This window comes from Rattus norvegicus, chromosome 1, assembly GCF_021556685.1.
Source record: "Rattus norvegicus strain SHRSP/BbbUtx chromosome 1, alternate assembly SHRSP_T2T, whole genome shotgun sequence".
Classification (NCBI taxonomy): domain Eukaryota; kingdom Metazoa; phylum Chordata; class Mammalia; order Rodentia; family Muridae; genus Rattus; species Rattus norvegicus.
The window spans coordinates 17,331,956-17,339,370 of NC_141534.1; the positions used below are offsets into that span (position 1 = coordinate 17,331,956).

The following is a 7,415-nucleotide window of genomic DNA, read 5'->3' on the forward strand; positions in this document are numbered from 1 at the left end:
ATAAAGTATCTTTGGAGTCAAGAAAACAGTTTCCATGGATACAGAAGGCTTTGATAGTGTATTAGTGTTCTCATAGGTTTTTAGTAGTAGTTTAGTGTGATGTGCAGCCCCTTGAATCCTGTCTGCCATGCTGGATTCTGTTTGCCATCGTTGTAAGATGCTATCCACACATAACATTAGTTTATATTGTTGGTTTAGAACTTGCTCTGAATCCAGGACTGGTTCAAACTTAGGATCCTCCTGCCTGAGCCTTCTCAGTGCTGGACTTACAGGTCTGTGCCACTATTTCCAGGTCTCAGCTATTTTATACGCATTGTCGGTTTGTGATTAGACCCCTTGTTGTGTTCTTTTTACTGAGTACTTCAATTTCTCTTTTTTCAGAACATCACAGACTAGTGTTTGAGTTATTAGTACGATTGTGACTTTTGTACCGTGTACTGTCATGGCTGATAGCAGGTTGGATCCCCCCCCCTTGTTTGCTGGAGTGCCTTCCGTGTCTTCTGCTCTTGTGTGTTACTAGTCTAGTCCTTACTGACTTTGCTGCTGTGATGAGCCTGCTTAGCACCTTGGGGAGCATTTGGGCTCATTGTTTGGGGGTAAAGCCCATGAGGCCAGGAGCACAGGGTCAAGTTATAAAAGCCTGCTCCTGTCTCTGCGGGCCACTCTTTCATTGAGGCTGCACCTTGTGAAAGGAGCCCCATCACCAGCTGGGGACCGTCTGTTTACACAGAGGAGTCTGGGGTTATCTCAAGTCTACACAGCTGGGTAGTCTGAGTCTCCTCTTTGCCTAGGAGCTTTCCTCCTGATCTTTTTCTCTGTCCTGTTGACTTTGTCTTCCTTTTCACGTTTGAGTATGTTTGCTCTGTGTGTGGGCTGCCTGGTCCCTTGCTGAGGTCAGGGGAAGATCTGGAACAAGCCACCATGTGGGTGCTGGGGCTCAGACCTAGGTCCTCCAGAAGAGCAAACGTGTTCATTCACTGCGGAGACATTTCTCCAGCCCCCCTCTCTGTCCTTTAAGCTCTTCTCACTGTCGTTCTTTACTGCTGTCCACGTGCTAAATATACAAGTAGTTCTTGGGGGTTGGAGAGATGGCTCAGTGATTATAATCAAGTCACCAATGTACATAAAATGAAAATAAATTAGACTTAAGTATTTTCTTTTCTTATTTATATTCTGTATTCTTCATCTGCTGTTAAGTTTTCTATATTTTTTCTCAGAGGATCTCCCTGTAACCTCTGTTTTGGCCCATTTGAATACTTTTTATTTGAGGAAGAGGGAAATCTATTTAGCTTAAAAAATATATTTCATATTTTAAATTCCATATGTGTGTGGGGTTGTATGTATACATGAATACAGCTGCCCACAGGGGCCAGAAGATGGCATCAAAATCCCCTGGAGCTAAAGTGGTTTCTGCAGTGTGTGTGCTCACAACAGAGCTTGCGTCCATACAAGGGCAGGGCACTCTTACTGCTGAGCCTCTCTGCAGCTGCTGGAAGCTCACTTTCCGCAGCACCATTGAAGAGTGTCGGAGTGCAGGGCTGAACTCAGACCATCTTGTATTCTTGACCTTGCTATATTCTACTCTGGGTTCATGTTCAGCACGGTGTTATAAATATTTCATTTTCTTCCTTGGAGACGTAGCATAAACCCCTTACCTTTAATAGTAATTTGTGTAATTTCTAAAATAGTGTATTAAATGTTATCTTTTTAATTTTGAGAGCTGTTAACATGTGTATTAAAACATGCTGGTAGAGAATATGCATAGCCTAAGAATGGGTTATCCATCCAGTTTGTAGGAGTGAGCTGTTAAAAGAGCATATGAGAGAAGATTTCGGTCAGGATAATCTGTCAGTTTTCTGACAGTTGTCCCATCTGGGGTGGCTCACACCTTCAATCACAGCACTCTGGAGGCCAGAGGCGGGCAGATCTCTGAATTCTAAGCCAGCCTGGTCTACATAGTGAGTTCCATCCAGGATAGTCAGGGCTATACATACAGGGACCTTGTTTCAAAAAAAAAAAAAAAAAAAAAAAGCATGTATTGACAGTGGCTTTGTTTATTTATTATGCAGACCCCATGTAGTGTATCTGTAACAAGTGTGCCTGCCTAGACGGTGTTGTTTAAAAGTATCCTTAGCCCAGGGCTGAGTTGAGGTGTTTCCTATGAGCGTCGAGCTCCTGTCTGAGATCCCTTGCTTCTCCGTGTGCTCTGCTCCCTTAGATGTGGAGATGGGACGTGGGCTGTTGGTAGGAGCTGCAGCCTCTCCTCTCTCTCAGTGTCCTGTAAGTATCCTGTGATTGGTGGGAAGACTACTATACTGATGGGCTAAGATGAGGAGTCTGACTACTTCTCAGTTTATGTGGCCATAGTAATGCAAGAAATATATTTCATTTTACTGAAGTTTTGTTTTTTGCAGGCTGTTAATATTGACATAAGTAACTTTTCTAGTTGTCCATTGTAGATGAATTTTCTTGGAAAATTTTCACTGATTTATCTATTACTGCTTATTTTTATTCAAACAGTAAGAATTTGTACATCTTATAAAGATAACTAAGAATGAATTGGCTTTGTGCTTAATAATATGTGGGAGTTTTTGAGAGGAAGTGGTTGAATTCAGTGAAGAAGCTTAAGTACTCTGTCATGTTCTCAGATTCTCTTCATGTATACACCTACACTGGAAAAATTGAGACACGAATTGCTTAATTTAAAAGTAATTTACTTTAGCCTTAAAGCTAAAAAAAGCTAAAACTAATAAAAAGCCTTAAAGCTTTTTATTTAATATAGCATATGAGTTGTTGAATATTACATAGATTTTTCCTTTTAACCCTAATAATTTTGTTTTTAAAAATTATCAAGATTAAAATTAGATCATATATTTACATACAGTTATTTCATTCTGTGGCAATGATAAGTTTTAGTAGAGTAGCTTGAATACGTGCTACTTACACTAAGTACTTCAGTGAGGGACACAGTGGAAGGAATGGAGAAATCTATTCGGTTAAGCTGGCATTTAATTACTTTGTATTCCTTTTATAGAAAGATTTCAGAAAAATGCGTTGGTGTTAGGATCATATAAAACGTGAAAACACAGCCTCTCTTTCCCTTTGAGTTTTGAGAGCCGTGGTGGGAAGTCTGGGATGGCTGCTCACTCCTGTCTCTGCCTCACAGATGCAGGAATTGGAGGCACGTACCACTCCATCTAGCCTCCTTAGAATGAATAGAATAGAATCCTAAGATTATATTAGTAATTATGTGTGTCTGCATGCACACACGTGTGAATGTGATTTACAGAGGCCAGAAGGAGCATCGGGGCCTCTGTGATTGGAGTTTCACGAAGTTATGAGCCACTTTTCTTAAGTGGGTGCTGGGACCTGAACTCAAGACCTGAGAGGGCTGTGTGGGGGCTTTGCCCCTGAGAGCTTTGTAGTTTCCCACAGGAGGTGTCTGGTGATTTTATTTAACCGAATACCCCATGAATTTAAGTTGCTAGTATAAGAATGTATAGTTGTACAGTCTTAGCTGTTTCACGTCATTGTAAGGTGTGTAAACTGATCTCTCTCTTCCGTGGAGTTCTGAGTCCCAGTGGCATCGGTGCGCTCTGAGGAGGGCTTCATGTCACTCTGACGGGCGCTGATTTGTATGGATGTTGTTACCTGGGAGGGGGCTGCTAGGTGCAGGGACAGATATGTGGCCCGTCGTGGGCAGTTGTGACACCAGCTGTCAGTGTGCCTCAGAACTGTGTACTTGGGGTGGTTTGCTGTATTAGCATCGTCACAGTGCCATTATCTGAGAGGACAGCATCTGCTTCACAAGTGTCTGAGAAGTAAGCGCCCTGGATACTGTGATACAGCATCTCAGAGGGAAAGCGCCCAAGACGAGGCCGCCTCACTCGCTTCTCAGAGTCCACTTTAGTGAACTGAGGTACTTGCTGGACCCAGCTGACCACCTCAGAATTTAGTCATGAATGATCCGCTAACTTCCCTCACTTGCCCATCTTTTAGCAGTCTAAACTGTGTTCTTTAACATACTCAGAAATATACAGGGCTGTTTTTACCCCTCAGGGAAATGGTTGGGAGCTACCTACTGTGTGGCTGCTGGGCACGGAACTCAGATCCTGCAGCTCGGTGCTGTTAACCATGCAGTCGTTTCTTCAGTCCCAAGCTCACTTTAGTTTTGAAAGCAGTCTGCGCACACACAGTTTGTAGGGTAGTTGTGATATTAGATCAGTGTGAAGTGTTAGCTACTCAAAGCAGGAGATTCATGGGCCATGTGAGAAACCTGGAGTTGAAAATAAATGAAATAACAGCCAGGCTAGAGGGCTGATGAGGAGGAACAGTGTGGTCACCAAGAGGGCTTCCCGGGAGGGCGAGAGTTTAAACTGTTTGATGTGCAACCTAAGAAACGCTTTTCTTTTCAGGCTGTTGTAATTTATGTACAAACAAACAAAGTTTTGGTCACAGCAATAGTATTAATAAATGTTTTCTGTTTAGATAAGTGAGTTTATTTGTGCGTGTGTGTGTTTTCTTTGTACATATTCACATATGGAGGCCAAAGGTCGGTCTTCGGTGTCATCTCAGGTGTTGCCCACCCTCTGATTTGGAATGTGCCTCATTCAGGTGCAGGGGCTGCCTGACCACTTAGCTAGGGTCTGCCCTCTCCTCCTCGGCTTGGCTTCTTATGTGGATCCTGAGGGTTAAAACCTGGTCTCCCTGCTTTGCAGTAAGCACCTTACCAACTCCTGTCTCCCCAAGCCCAAATGTAGTGACGTAAGGAATAATTTATGCAGCACAGTACCAGTTACTTCCCAAGAGACCAGAAGTTGTTACTGTTCTAATGGCTACATTAATGGCTTGTACTCTGTGTACTACATCGTTATTTTATGTCAAGGTATGTAGCACACATTGAAATCTACTTACTGTATGTATGAATGCATGTGTGTACAGTATGCCTGCATGTGTCCATGTTATGCATGTGTGTATGTATACAAAGTAGGTGAACATCTACCTATGTGCTGTGCATGTGGATGCCCAGGGTTGATTCTTCCCCTGTCTTTCTGACCCTATAATTACATGTGGGCTGTCATATCCACGGACATGTTAATGGTTTCTGGGGATCTGAACTCTGGTCCTTAAGCTTGTGCAGCAAGCAGTTCAACCTCTGAGCTTGAAGTTTCTGTTTTCTCAAGTTAATGGAGTCGGTGTTATTTCCATAAGGTTGAAACCTGGTCCCAGTGATTCTGTCTTGTGGTTCCCTTCTCACTATTGGAGATGGGTGCTGAGTGGTGGGTTTGATGGGGAATTGTTCAGACCAGAGCAGCCGTACTGCTGAAGGAAGTGGTCTAGTCTAGCCTCAAAGATGTACTTTGTCAGTGTACATCTGATAACTAGAATTTTAATGTTGGGTTCGATTCAGCGAAGTGATTTATTTGAAGTTTTTCTTTTGAAAATTAACACCGGTTTCTTGAAATTTTGAACATGTTAATGTGTATGAAAGTGTTTGGACTTTATGGTATGTTGAAATGTACTTACAGGAACATGATTGGTGTCGGAACATGGACTCGGCTGGAAAGCCCTGATTTTTTTTTTTTTTAATCTTAAATGTTTTTAAATTTATAGTGTGTTTTGTTATGAATGATTTGACGTTGAGAATTTGTTTCACATGAAAGGAGTTTATTGTGAATTTAGCTTGAAGCGTCCCTCCTTTTGAAATTCTCACTGTCTGTGATGGGAAAGCAGTGTAGTTTTAATGTAGACTGAGGTGAGAGTGCTCACAGTCCTGGAGGAGGAGTCTGCAAACAGAAGCGGGAGATGTTGACCTCTCAGTCCCTTAGTGAGACCCTGCCTCAGGTGAAGAACAAGGCAGGCTGGGTTGGGGGAGGCTGTCTGCGTTTTTTGTGTGTTCTTTCAGGTATAATGTCACGCTTGCTTGACAGTTTTGTATCCTATTTTCTTTTTTGATATGTGTTTTAAATAAGAAAATGAACTGTTAGACCCTAATTACTGTACTTTTAAACCATTAGGGAAACATAGCTGCATTTTAACCCCCTTTTTCTGTAGTTATTGATGTCGGGGGCTGGGTGCTACATTGAGGTCAGCTTGCTTTTCTTTAAAGATCTGCATAAGATTGGCCACTAATAACCATGTGACACAGTCAATGCTGGACTTCTGAAACCTCCACTATTCCACAATCTCCGATTTAATCTCTGTCTTTTTTGACAAAGAGAAAAGCAGCTACCTTCTTTGCCACAATATGGCCCAGTGACCTCTAGGCCCTGACTAATATTCTTCCTCTGTGCCAGGCCTCATGATCTCCATTCTCCACAGCAGTGCTCTCTCCATTGCTTCTGTCAGCGGCTCGTTAATCCCCCATGAAAACAATTGCTTTCCTAGGTCCAAAGTCCACATTCCAGCAACGGTCCTGGGGGTGGAACTTAGCAACAGGTGCCTTTTCTGGCAAAGTCATTTTTAGTTTGAAGCAAAAATTAGTGTTATTTATAGTGTCTTCTCATCTTCTGTGAACGCTTCACATTTGAATACATCAATCTCTGCCCCCACCCCGTGTCGTCCCCCCCCCCCTTCCTGGTGATGCTGGTAGTAAATCCAGGGCTCTCACTCATGCATGGCAGCTGGTCTAAGTTAAAATTCCTCTGATAACTACAGGCTTGTATTTAGAAATTGTCCCTTGCATTTTAGTTGTGGGATCGGGGGGAGGGTCCCTGGTTTTTCAGTTCGGTTTAGTAAGATTTTTCTCACAGATAACAGTTTTTATTTGTTTAGTACTTTGTAGTGATAGTGAATGTTCAGGCATTTTTGCAGTCATGTTGAAGATTAATGTCTGTGGCAAGAAGAGAGATTCCTAATGAGCAGGCTAAGTAGTTATTTTTAAATTTAAAACCCTAAGGGAACAAACCTTTCTTTCTTGGGTGGAATTGCATATACCTGTGATGAACCAGAAACCACAAACTGACATGGTGGGTGCTTGCTTATACTGGCAAAAGGTGTTAGTCTGTGGGTTAGCTTCTCCGAGGCCCGCTTCGCTGTGTGTAGAGTTGGTTTTATACTAGGTCACAGATGTGGTGCTTCTCAATTACTTTTTCTTTCCTTAGAGAAAGGTGCCGGTCAGCATCAGCATCTCCTGGTGAGAACATTTTCAGAGCGGGGGGGGGGGGGGGGGAGCAGGAGTGCAGTGTTTTCCTTCTGTCTTCTGGTATATGTTTGTGTATGAAATGTGTGTGTGTGTCTGTGAAGCTTGTGTATGTATGTGAGGAGAAGGGTGTATGCATGTGTGTGAAGTTTGTGTCTGTATCAGGGTTGTGTATGTTTGTGTATCTTAGGTGTGAGGTGTGCATGTCTGTGTGTGTCTGTGAGGTGTGTATGTCTTGTGTGCCTGTGTGTCTGTGTCAGCTGTGTCTGAAATG

General features: G+C 42.8%; 1 protein-coding gene across 9 annotated transcripts in view; it reads left to right on the plus strand.

Annotated features, from left to right (window-relative positions):
• The window catches only part of Hbs1l (HBS1-like translational GTPase), a 77,683-nt gene that overhangs the window by 20,551 nt on the left and 49,717 nt on the right, over window positions 1-7,415 (plus strand).